The sequence below is a fragment of the Diceros bicornis genome, chromosome 9 (genome assembly GCF_020826845.1).
Source record: "Diceros bicornis minor isolate mBicDic1 chromosome 9, mDicBic1.mat.cur, whole genome shotgun sequence".
Classification (NCBI taxonomy): domain Eukaryota; kingdom Metazoa; phylum Chordata; class Mammalia; order Perissodactyla; family Rhinocerotidae; genus Diceros; species Diceros bicornis.
Genome location: NC_080748.1, coordinates 34,195,969 through 34,208,682, shown reverse-complemented (window position 1 = coordinate 34,208,682; position 12,714 = coordinate 34,195,969). Strand labels below are relative to the sequence as shown.

At 41.0% G+C, this 12,714-nt stretch overlaps 1 protein-coding gene across 5 annotated transcripts in view; it reads left to right on the top strand.

The window, feature by feature from the left end:
- The first annotated feature begins 1,417 nt into the window (after positions 1–1,417).
- AKAP11 (A-kinase anchoring protein 11) overlaps positions 1,418–12,714 on the top strand; it is a 51,835-nt gene continuing 40,538 nt past the window's right edge. For 3 of the 5 annotated variants that reach the window (XR_009221195.1, XM_058548235.1, XM_058548232.1), the window contains exon 1: positions 1,418–1,497. The gene's annotated coding sequence lies outside the window, so the exon portion shown is untranslated. Of the gene's footprint in view, positions 1,498–1,994; positions 2,049–2,334; positions 2,399–12,714 lie in introns of those variants that run through there. The other 2 variants (XM_058548233.1, XM_058548234.1) reach the window with 2 other exon arrangements.

The following is a 12,714-nucleotide window of genomic DNA, read 5'->3' as shown; positions in this document are numbered from 1 at the left end:
TTAGTGGACATCTTCATTTTCCAGCCTTCAACCTCTATCTTTTCAAATCTTATCCTTAGGAATAAATTTCTGCATTGAACATCACTTTATGTTGCTTTTTCCTAGAACTGACTTTTAGACAGAAGAGGTGGTTATCTGTGTGGTGTAACTGGAGGGAAAAAAAATCAAAAGACACATTCCTTTTGGGCCATTTGTTTTCCCAAGTAACAAAAAAATTCCCGTTTATTTCTCCTATTGTAATTAAATAGCAGTAACTGAAGACGTATCTAGATGCTCTTAACAAAGGCACAAAACAGCACCAGAGCTCTGACCTAATGGATTTTAGAAGAGGAATGTCCAAGTCGTTGGAAATTAAATCTTTCAGGATTGTCTTTCTCACGGACTACAAGTCTCCTGATATCCCAGCTTCCTCTGTGGCCTTCTTAAGATATTCTTTTCCGGGAAGAGCTTTAAAAAATAAAAAAAAAGTGAATCATAGGTGTCTCTCTCCTATTTAAAACTCTCCAACGCTTTCCATTGCACTTAGAATTCTAATTCTCAATTTCTTTCCTGGCTTACAAAGCCCTACAGGATCTGGCCCATGTTTGTTTACTTCTCCAAGCTTATTTCCTCTTACTTTCTTGTATTTTCCCCCTCAAACCCCATTTAGGGCCTTTGAATTAGCTGTTTCCTTTGCCTGGAATGCTCTTTCCTCTGATATTTGCATGACCGTTATACAAATCACTGCTTAAATATCTCCTCCTCGAAAGGGCCGCCCCTCAAGTAGCCACCCAATCACAATCACCATCACATCATTTATTGTATTTTCTTTGCATACAGCTTAACAATAACAGGTTTTTTCTTTCTTCTCTCTCCCCCTCCCCCATAAGCCCTCTAGAACCTACACTTGTCTTCATCGCTGCTCAATGGACAGCCTCGAGTAGCGCCTAACAAATACAGGAGCTTAATAAAAATTTGTTGAGTGAAGAAATGAACATACGAATGCTCCCTGTTTTTCCTGCCCCTCTCTCCCAAACAGGACAAAACTCATAATGAGGATACACTGAAAAATGTCTTTCTCATCTATCAGGTATTAACACCCTTGAGAAATAGATGTCCTTGAGGAGACTGTGCAACTTGACGGGACTAGCCCTTCCTATTCTAAGTGGAGAAAATCGTATGTTAGCTTTTCATCTAGGGCTGGGTTTCTCCGTGACCCATGCTTTACTTCCGATTCTGATACCGCGTAGAGACGCAACGGTGAGCACTAGGGCCCGGAGATCCCTCGATGCTTTGTTGAGGTTCGGATAGGGCCGCTGGCCTGGTGCGCTGTGAGTGGTCCTCCCTAGAGATGTTGGGGAGAAGGGGCGGAGCCACCCCGAAAGCATGAGCCTTACTTGGGCCGTCAGATCTGCGGGGCTGCCGCTTTGGGGCCCCGGGAATCAGAAGAGAGCAAAGCTCGCCTGTGGCGAAGAAGGAGCCCCGCTGACCCCAGGCGGTAAGACCAAGGGGTCGAAGGTAAGGAGGCAGGGCCTGAAACCAAACCCGCAGAGCAAGCCACGGCTTAGGTATTTTGCCAGGGGAAAGGGTTAAACGGTTTCCAAGGTAACGGACCAGGAAGCGCGCAAGACGTCCGCCGCAAGTTCGTAGGTCAGACTCGAGTTTAAAGCTCCCACGGCTGAGCGGATTCCGGCCAATGGAGAGGCTGCCTCGATATCACGTGACGCACGGGGCCGAGCGGCTAGCTGCCTCGGAGCACGTGGGAACGTTTTTCCTGTTCCTTCTTTGCTTTTTAAAAAGCCCACCCACTTTTGCGCGGGCTTGGTAACGGAGGTCTTCTCGCGAGAGGCGCGCTCCCCTCTCGCGAGAGTGAGTGGGAGGCGTGGGGACTAGGTGGTGTAGCGGGCTGGAGCTGCGGCGGCGGAAGGAGGGGGTGGGCAGGGCGGGGGCGGGGAGGGGGAGGGCTGGGGGCCGGTGCTGGAGGGGGCGTCTGCTTGCTCGGCAGCTCTCGCGACTGGTCGTTGCGGGCCGGTTACGTGCCTGTGAGTTGCGGAGGCTACGGCCCCCAGGTGAGCCGGGCGCGGATCGGCCCGCGGCGTCAGCAGCGCGTTGGCTGGGGTGGCGGCAGGGTGTGGGGCGGCGATTGATGGGGCGGCCCAGCTCGGGCGCCCCAGCCCCTGCGCCTGCCCGCAGTCCCTGCTCTGACTTCGGGGCTGTTCAAAGCTGCGCCTTCGCTCGGCGGTGGGAGGAGGAGCGGGGCGGAGGGAGGAAGCCCAAGGCACTGGGCCGGGGGGAGGGGAGTGTCCTCGGGCCCGAGTGGGGTCTTTCTGGAGTCCGAAGTGTGGCGTTGGGGCTGCAGCCCTTGAATGACAAGCTCAGTTTCTGACCCCAGAGTGGGCTTCAGAGCCGGGTCCTCTCGGTGAGTGGTGGTGTGTGTGCTTAGCTTGTGTTGGTGCTGCGCGCACAGGAGCATATGCAGGAGGAGGAGGGCGTTGCACTTTGTCCCCTAACAGCATCCTTCACTGTCAGAACCCCTGAGCCCTGGAACCGGGCGCACCCCAAATCTTGTGACAGAAACGGAAGACGTCAAGCCCGTCGGAGTATTGATATTGGGATTTGCTGTCAGATTTCCCCCAAGGCTGTTAATGGCTTAAATACAGGCCATGCATATTCCAAGTGCATTGGGTATACCACTTCGATTATTCCGGGCACCTAAGCTGCTTTATAAAAAAAAAAAAAATGTAGATACGACCAAAGTATTTAAAACGTTGGCCAATGACAATGGTAGTAGCATCTAAACCACCACAGTGGGTGTGACTTGGTGACAGTTCTTTACTTCTGCTTTTCGTCTCTAAAACCTTATTAAACTGGAAGTGGTTTAGCTTAAGATGTTAAAGAAATTTCAACGTGAGAAATACTGCTGAGACGTATCTAATGGTCTTAGTGCAAACCACCGTTAAAAATTCCGCTTCTCTTTTCAGCTTTGTAATTATGCAGTCCCTTGCAAAACATGTAAGCTTTCCTTAGCTTCTTCCCACCTTGTTAGGGGTGTTATATTGATTGATACTGTTTTTGATATGTCTGGAAATATCCAGAAAATTCAGAGTACTCGGAAAATATAGGGTACTCAGTCATGCAAAGATGATTTTAATGTCTTGTTTATAATTTTAGGGTAAATGGCAGCTCAATTCTCAGCAGGATTAGTGTCAGTTAAAATAGTGCAATTTAATGAATCTTTTAAAATACCTGGTCAAATAGTATTTGTACAAGTAGTACTATTCAAGTAGTACTGGTTATACTTTTTTATGTTCCTTCTGGCAGAACTGACCCAAGGGTTGAAGATGAATTTCACTGTTAATTGTAGCTGTGAGTAACAGAGCAGTTTATGAGAGATCAGAGAATGTAAGGCAATCAGAACAAATGGGTTCCCAAGCTGACTGGTAACTAGTGATTAGTGTATGTACCCACGTAAGTGAACTATTGTTATGGGACTTGCCCAAGACCCTGAACCACAATGAGGAGTTCCCTAGCTTCCCAGCTGCTGGAGTGAGTCTAGAAGCTGAAGTCCTCCTTTGCTTTTAGAGGCTGGAAGAAGGATAGTACATTTAATGTTGCTGGTTTTTTTTTTTGTTTTTTTAATTTCAGGAACTTACTGTCTGGAAAAGGAAATCAAATCAGATGATACATTATAGGTCATTTTTAGGGAAATTTCCAGTTATAAATAGGCAGAGGAGTTCTGTCTATACTTGGAGAAAATGTGAAAAACTTAAGAAATGTCTTTTTGAGAATGGGCAAAAGGGACCAGTCTAGATTTAAAAAGTTTTGTTCCATTCCATCTTGGCAAACTGATTTTCAGATATAGAAAAATAGCATTTTTTGCTGGTCCTTACGACCTTTTGGCAAGGGTTTCAGGCTTTTAGGATGTAGATATTTGTTTTGTCTTGCTTTTGAAAAGAAATTGAAGTAACTTTGGGTAGGATAATTATTTAGGTAAAATGAATTTATTCTTTTTCTGTGAAGTGGCCTCCATTTTAGTAATAAAATCACCCGCTTGGAGGGAATGAGGGGTGGGGCAGGTCAGGAAAAGATTAAGCTTAGCCTAGGCTTTAGTTAAGGGTGTATAAACTGGTAAAGTAGGGAAAGGAAAGAAAAATACTTTATCTGTTTAAAAACAGACCAAACAGATTCAAATGTCTTCATTCTGCTACTCATCTTTATATATAAAAGTTCATTTTATTTTTCAGTACTTAAGACATTTCAAATGTATAGATTAGAGACTGGACAGGATAAAAGGAGAAAACATTTTTGGATTAATCTGAGAATGTTTCATGGGAAAGAATAAGATAAATGGCATGGTGGCCTGGAACACATTGGGTGTTAACTTGGGTGAAAATGAGGTATAGTGAAAATAGTGAAAAGAGTTCGGGTTTTGGAGTCAGGCAGCTCTGTTAGTTAATATCACTGAGCCCCTTTTTCCTCATGCCTGACATGAGAGTTAAAATACCTCGAAAAGTTATTTTGAAGTACATAGTAGCTGCTTACTCAGTATTTTTTCTTGGACCTCTTTTAATGGCTTGAGGGTGATTTGATTGCAAGGAAGAAAAACTCATTTGAATTAACTTACTTAAAAAAAGCGTTTTTCATACAGTTGGAGGACTACCTCTGAAGTCCATTGCATGAAGTCCAGCTCAGTGTCCTGGGAACCAGAGAATCTTCGGGCGGTTACTCTTCTAGTTTTTCTCTGGGAGCACGTGGTCTTATGTCTCTGCTACTCTGTACTCTGTTATGTCTGTTGTACTTTCTTTCAGATCAGCTCTCTCTTTAAAGCTCTTGGTTTCTGCTTCCCCATAACTTTGGTTTGCTGTGGTGCCAACACCAGACTCACTTTGATTTTGCGGCATGGTCCTCCACAGATATCTCCAGATCTTAATTCTGAATTTCTGGAGAGATGACCCAGGTGGTCGGGTATCTCCTTCCAGTCCAGTTGGCTGAGGCTGGGGGAAGATGGGATGGGAAAATGGATGGGGAAGAGACTTAGGTATGTCTCACAGTTTTTTAAACTGGGTACTGCAAGTTCTTTGATAAATGGGGTGTGGATGGGGAGGAAGTGGTGGGTATCTCTGGGGTACTTGAACATCCTGCAGTTTGAGTTTTTCCCCTAGCACTGCTTTGAACTTGCTCTCAGCAGTGGTCTCTTTCAAAACACGTTCTCCTAGGTGTGTGAGTTAGGGCAAATTGCGTAAATGTTTTGTGCCTCAGTTTCCTTATATGTAAAATGGGTATAACAGCAACTTCTGTTGTGTGAATTCTGTTTGACAGCAATTAAGCAGTGCCTGACTGGCACAATGTAAGGATGTGGTATTATTAGTAGTGAGTGCATAGTACGAGGCAGGTACTGTGATACAGACACCTACAGCATTTAGAGATGAAAATACCCTGGAAGTCTAGTGCTGACCACACCATACTTAAAACTATGTCTTGACTTCAGTGACACTAAATTCTTCTAAATCTCTACCTCGCCTGCTGTTCAGCCTGCTACTTGTTTGTGATTCTTTGTTTACCTTCCTGGGAACTCTTTATAATGGATCAGCTTTCAAGCTCTGTATATGCAGATGTTTCCTAGAGCAACGTCTGTAGCTCTGACCACCTCAACTAAATGTATATTTTTTAGGTGTCTTTTGGATATTATAATGACATAAAACAGTATCTTCTAGTTACCCTGTAATTGGTAAAAGCGCCACTTTTCTTCTAGCTCCCCAAGCTTGAAACCTTAGTTACCCTTCACACTCTTTTTTTTTTTTTTATGCTTTACTTATCCTGTTAGTTAATAGGTTCTGCACAGGCTTACAGGATGCCTCTTATGTGCCAAGTGCTGGACTGTCTGCAGAGCAGATCCATTCATTCATTCCTGCTACTGGCAGCTTAGGGTAGAACCTTATGACTGTTTGCAAGAGCTATTTGCAAATGGCTTCTCGGCAATGTACTCTTCAAGTCATGGAGTCGCAGATGTCACTGATAAAGAGAAATGTGTTCCTGGGTTAACATTCTGAGCATATTTTTGGTTAAAAATAGTCTTGTAGATGGGGTTATGTATAAGATTAAGAACATTATTTCAGCTTCTAGGCAGCATATTCACAGTGACAGCACAGGCTCAAGATTTTAGCTTATTTTTTTTTTCAAGTTGTGTTTATTGTTGGTATACGGGGAGTTTTGGAGTCATAGCAGTTCACACTTAGTACTTTGTCAATTAGGCCCATGTTATTTGAAATATCAGTGACTGGCAAGGTTCAAACATACTTTAGAAGAAGTAGATCCCAACCTGGAATGCAGTAGGAAGACCGGTAACTTTCCTCCATGAACGCTTGAGAAAACAAGGGCAGCAGAACAAATATCCCTGAATTAATTTTTCAAAAAGTCATTGGGTAGGTGGCCCCAACTATTTTCTCTTTAAATCACTCTTTCCTCCAAATGCTCCTCTGAAATTCATGTCCTTGATGAAGTTTCCCTTCCCCTTGCAGCTTGTTCAATTAGATAAATGCATGGTTCTCTATTATGGGTGAGGCCCTTGGGGAATGCAGAGAAGAATAAGGTGTGGCCCTAGAATGGAAGCTCCGTGAGAGCAGGGACTTTTCACTGTTGGATCCCAGTCACTGTTACTTAGATACTTGGTGAGTGTATGCATTGAAGTTCCTTAAGTACTTACAATCCATTGCAGGGCATTGGTTTGTATAAATTTCGCTGTTAGATGGGCACTATGGTCTCAAGTGTTAAAACAGAGCTATGGCAATTTGGACCCAACATCCCGGGGATATTTGGCAATGTTTGGAGACATTTTTAGTGCTACTGGCATCTAGTGGGTAGAGGCTAAGGATGCTGCTAAACGTCCAACAATGCACCACGCAGCCCCCGACAACAGAGACTTAATCTGACCCAAAATATCAATAACGCTGAGATTGAGAAACCCTGTAGAAGTACAGACAAAATGTATTGTGAATGCAGGAATGTGGTTGATTCAGGAAAAAGAAAAAGGGCAAAAATTATAGAGAAGCAAATGATCTTAATAGATAATGAATTAGGTCATACTCCAAACTTTTTTATATGATTAATTATTGTTTTGAAAGACAAAACAAAATAGTAACTGCTAGCTGTGGTATTTTTAGATTGTATGAGTCAAACAGCAGGTCTGTACCCAAGGAAGGAGCTAGCATTTGAGTTCCTGTTGTATTAGGTACTGTTTTTACGTATGTTATTTCCTTGCATTCTTATAGCAATCCTGTGAAGGTGAGCCTTTAGCTTCCTCATCTGCAAAAAAGGGATATAGCATCACCTTCAGGCCACTGTTTGCTTATTAGGTATGATTCTGTTTTATATTTTTGGTGGTTGCTCTGGGGTTTACAAGATAACTTTAACTTATCAATATCACTCCTCTTATAGTGTAGGAAGCGTACGCCAGTATTTTTTCATCTCCCACCCACCGCATCCTTTGTGATAATTCATCATACATTTCACTTCTATGCATGTTGTAAACTCCATAATACACTGTTGTTATTTTTAGTTTAAATGGTTATTTTTAAAAAGGATTTAAAAAAGGAGAAAATATCTTTTATTTTTATCCTAATATTTACCATTTTGGGTACTGTATTCCTTCATTTAATTCCAAATTTCCATCTGGTATTGTTTTTCTTTTGCCTGAAGAATTTCCTTTAGCAGTAATTTTAGTCATGGTCAGCTGGTGATGAATTCTCACAGCATTTTTTAATTTGAATAAACTTATTTTGCCTTAATTTGGAAAGATGTTTTCATTGGGTATGGATATCTGGGTTGACACTTTTTTTTTCCTTTCAGTACTTTAAAGATGTTGCTTCATTGTCTTAGTTTATAGCTTGCATAGTTTCCTCCAAGAAGTCCACTGTCTGTCCTTGTTCCTCTGTATATGATGTGTGCTTTTATCTCTGGTTGCTTTTAAGATTTTCTTCTTTATCACTGGTTTTCAGCAATTTGGTTATGATGTGCCTTGGTGTGGTTTTCCTTATGTTTATTCTTCTTTGGGTTTGTTGATCTTCCTTGGACCTGTTAGTTGATGGTTTTTGTCAAATTTGGGAAATTCTGGGTCATTTTTTCTGCATATGCTACCCCCCACCCACACTTTTTGGAACTCCAATTAGTCACCTTTTAGAGTAAGTCACTGGTGAGGTTTTTTGTTGTTATTGTTTGTTTGTTTTTAAGTTTCTTCTCTCTGTGCTGCATTTTGGATAGTTTCTATTGCTGTGTCTTCAAGTTGATGAACTTTTCTCTTGAAGTGTCTAATCTTCTGTTAATTGTATCCAGTATGTTTTTTTTCAGATGTATTTTATTTTCGTCTCTAGATTTCAGTTTGAGTCTCTTATGTCTTCTGTTGCTCTGCTTACCATGATCATGTTTTCCTGTCTCTTCTTGAATGTATGGAACATATTTATAGTATAGTTTTAACATTTTCTGTTCATTTCATCATCTCTGTCATTTCTGGGTCTATACTTAATGACTTTTTTTCTCCTGGTTATGGGTCATATTTTTCTCCACCTTTGCGTATCTGGTAATTTTTTTATTGTATGCCAGCCACTGAGTTTTATGCTGTTGCGTGCTTGATTTTGTTGTATTCCTTAACACTGTGGGATTTAGTTGGGGTGCACAGTTAGGTTATTTGGAATCTGTTGGATTGTTTTGAGGCTTGCCTTTAAGCTTTGTTAGGGTGAGTCCAGAATGGCCTTTAGTGCTAACTTAGTCCCCCACCTAAGGCAGTTTCCTTCTGAGGAATCCATCCATTGTCTGATATATTACAAGGTTTTTCCAGTCTGGTTGGTGGGCGTGCACACTGTTCCAAGCCTTGTCTGGCTCCAGGTATTGTTGGCTTACTGCTCCTTGGTAGTTATTTCCCCAACCTCAGGATGCTTGGCACAGATCAGTGTTTGGCCAAGGACTCTAGGGGAGCCCATCTGCACGTCTCTGAAGCCCTCACTCTTTCTGAGCTCTCCCTCCAGTACTCTGCCCTGCAAATTCTGGCCACCCTGGCCTTCCCAAACTCTGATCTCTGTCTCTGCAGCTGGGAGGGACTGCCAGACTGTTTGGCTTTCCTCTCCGTGTGTTGGGACCTGGACGTAGCTGGCAGCCAGTGTTTCCCTTCTCTCAGGGATCATAGTCTTGTGTTACCTGTTGTCTAATGTTTGAAAACCAATGTTTCTCATATTTTGGCCCATTTTGTTGTAGCTGTATTCAACAGAATATTAATTTTTAACACTTTACCATTTGGGATTTGGCCAAAATGTATATTTGGAGCATTTATTATAAATATGTTCCCAAATATTATAAAATTAGAAATTATTGGAAAATCTTAATTGTATTTTCACAGATAATTCATTAAATGTAGAAATATCCATTTAAACAAAGGCATACTCTGCTCTATTACTTTATTAATTCAGCAGATGTTTGGATGCCTTCTGTATTAGAGTACAAATACAGTAAAGCACTGTTGTCCTCAAGGAACTCACAATAGGAGCGAAGCACGCAAACATTGGCACCAAAAGAATGAAGGACGAACCACTTTGGGAGCATCAAGGAGGGTGGCTACTGTTTGGGCAAGGAGGGATAAAGGAGATGAGTCAAGTCTTCCTTAAGGAGGGAGATCCTGGAACTGGTGCATGAAGAGTAAGTAAAAGTTCAGCTGATGGAAGAGAGGTTAGAATTGAGGGACGTTTAGGAGGTTGAAGGGTCAGGACTTAGAGATTTTCTAGGTAGGGTAGTTTGTAGGGATTCAGTTTCATACTTGGCCTACTGGTTTACTGGCTCTTACTGAAATAGGGAATATAGGAGGAGATTGTTTAGAGAGAAAATTTTATTCTGTTTTTGGATATACTAATTTTGGAATAACTGGGTTGTTTAGTTAGAAGTATCTAATAGAAAATTAGATATGAGGAACTGAAACTCAGGTGCAAAAACTGAACTGAAGATATACCTTGGGGAGTTATTTGCATAGTTAAAACCAGAGGTAGAAATAAAGTATCCTTGGAAGACTAAATAGAATGAGCACCAAAGAGGACAAGGATGAAGGTTAGAAAATATTAGTATTTGAGTCACAAATTGTGAAAGAATTTAGGGGAAGAGACTAATCTAATGGCTAGACAGATGGACAAGTGTTTCTCAATCAGAAATCACATAGGGGACTTGTTAAAAATACACATTTCTGGGTTCTATGTAGATCTTCTGAATCTGGATCTTCTGGGTGTGTGTGTGTGTGTGTGTTAGAAGTAAGCTGGTCTGTACGTGTACTGAAGTTTGAGAGCCAGTGCAGTAGGAAGAGAGTCAAGATAGGACAATATTGTTGATGGAAGGCTAGGAAGGTGTTTCAGAGACTCCTTGGCTGGGTTAACTCATGCTATAAAAAGGTCGAGAAATAGATGGTGCTGATTGGAACATTTCTTAGGCCAGAGGAGAGGAGCAAAGACTTGGGAAATATTTTTTTTCTTATCATGAAAGAATTTATGCACATCCAGGAAAATAAACACATGTTAATTGCATCTACCCAGATAAAACCAATGTTTATACCCATCTTTTGTATCGCATATATAAATACATACTTGTAATAATATAGATTTTACATAAAATGGTATAATGTGAACATGCTGAAACCTGCCTTATTTTACTTAATAATCTATCATCTTCCCATATTATAGGTATATGACATTTTATAGCATTAAAAAAATCCCAGTTATCATGAGTTTAGTCTATATCCATCATAATATTTCCTAATCATGTACAAACACAAGCATACACGTGTCAGAGTTGTGTGTGTACATAATGTTTTTTTTAATCACTCTTCTGTAACTTGCTTTTCCCCTTAATATTTTGTGGACATGCTGTCATGTCAGTCTGTATTGATCAGCTCTTTCCATCACTTGGGTAATAATCAGTCATATGAAGGTATTATAATTTGTTTGAATTCATGGGCTTCTAGATTATTTTTAGTTAAATTTTATTTTATTTCAGTGAGTATTCTTTCACACACATCTTCGTGAATTTCGTGCAAGTATATATGTAGGATAAATTTTAAGAAGTGAAATCGCAGGATCAAAGGGTAGGTGTGATTTATTCAAAGTGTCCCATATCTCTGTTGTCTGTACTCTTTTTTAATTGTTCCTGTAATTGCTTTCATTTGTTTTCTTTTGAATTCTGTGATATTTCTTAAAACTCCCTTGGTGTTCCAGTGTTTTTAGCTGCATCTATTCTGCTTTTTTGCTGCTTCTGTTGGGATTTCATTTATTTCATGGTATTGTTTGTATTTTCTGTGTCTTTCCTGAGTTCTAGCAGCTTATTGTTCAGTTGTTTGCCTTGTCCACCTGTACTTTCTTGTCTCTGATCTGCTTTTTAAAAAATGATCTAGGTTCACATTAATTTCTTTGACTATAGAGAAACACAGTTATTCCCTGCTTAGGACTCTTGTTTATTCTCCCAGAATAGGGCACAAAGCAAAAAAGCATTAAGTGAAAAGTTTATTATTTGTAACACAAAGATGTCCTAGGGGAAAATACTGTATTTTTGCTCCTCTGTTGAAATCTGTCTAAAACTACGTTCTCTCTAATTACATGGGATGGTGAAGAAACCGTCTCCGTTACCTTTCTCCCCCCGTCTGTCTTTGCATCATTTCCAAAGATGAGTTTTTTTCTTTGCTTTACCAGAAGTACGAGTCACGTCATCTCATGTTGGATTCGCTTTTATGGACCACTGCACAGATATCTCTTACAGATAGTATTTACTTATGTTTTAAGTTAAACACAAAATGATGGACTAGAATAGAGTAAATATGTGTTCTTCTTCAATGAATGAAGCAGAGTGTAAATATGGGATTAAATTTAGTTTCTTTTTTATTAATACTAATTCTGAGGCACTACTCTGAAAATAGATAATGTGAATTTTGGGTGGCATGATTATGTTTGCCTGGATTGTTTTATCTTTCTTTAGTGTATTTCTTCTTATGTGTGTCTGTGTTTTTAATGTTCCTTCATAGGTCCATATTGGATTCCGTTTGCTTTGGTACTCAACTTTGAAAAGAGTGTTCTACCTCGGTCTGCTATTCAGGAATATTGTAGGTAAAGAGAACTGGGGTAGCTATAGGTGTCAAATTGGATGTCTTAGAGCACCCTGGCCTTCCCCCAACCTCCTGTAACTGTTTCTTCTGCCTCAGGGGCATGCCATGTCACACCTTCCCGTGAGCAGCTCATCTAGGTAATTGGTCAGTTTCTCTCCTGGTGAAGCCGTCAATGAGTTAGTGTTTAATCTTTGCTCATATTGACTTTAGTCAACAGCTGCAAAGATAATTGCTGTTTCCCATCTCTTTTCCCAACTCCACTCTTTCAGGAGTCAGAGAAAGTAAAGATACTTTGTGTATCTTTCCTCTGGCCTTTGTCGTTCTTTTTAATGGCTGCCATCATGTCATTGTGGGAATGCACTTTGGGTGATTCAGTCACTCTCCTGTTTCTGGCGTCTAGAGTGCTTCTTATTTCTCTCTGTCATAAAGTGTGATGAACAGCTTTTTAATCCTTTGTATGCTACAGAGGAGGGGTTAAGAGCTTGGGTGCTAGAGTTTGAAGATTGGGATTTCAATCTCAGCTCTACTGCTTACTGTGTGGGCCTGGGCGAATTGCTTCACTTCCCCTTGCCTCAGTTTTTCTCATTGTAAAAGTGGAGTACTACTATGTCAGTACT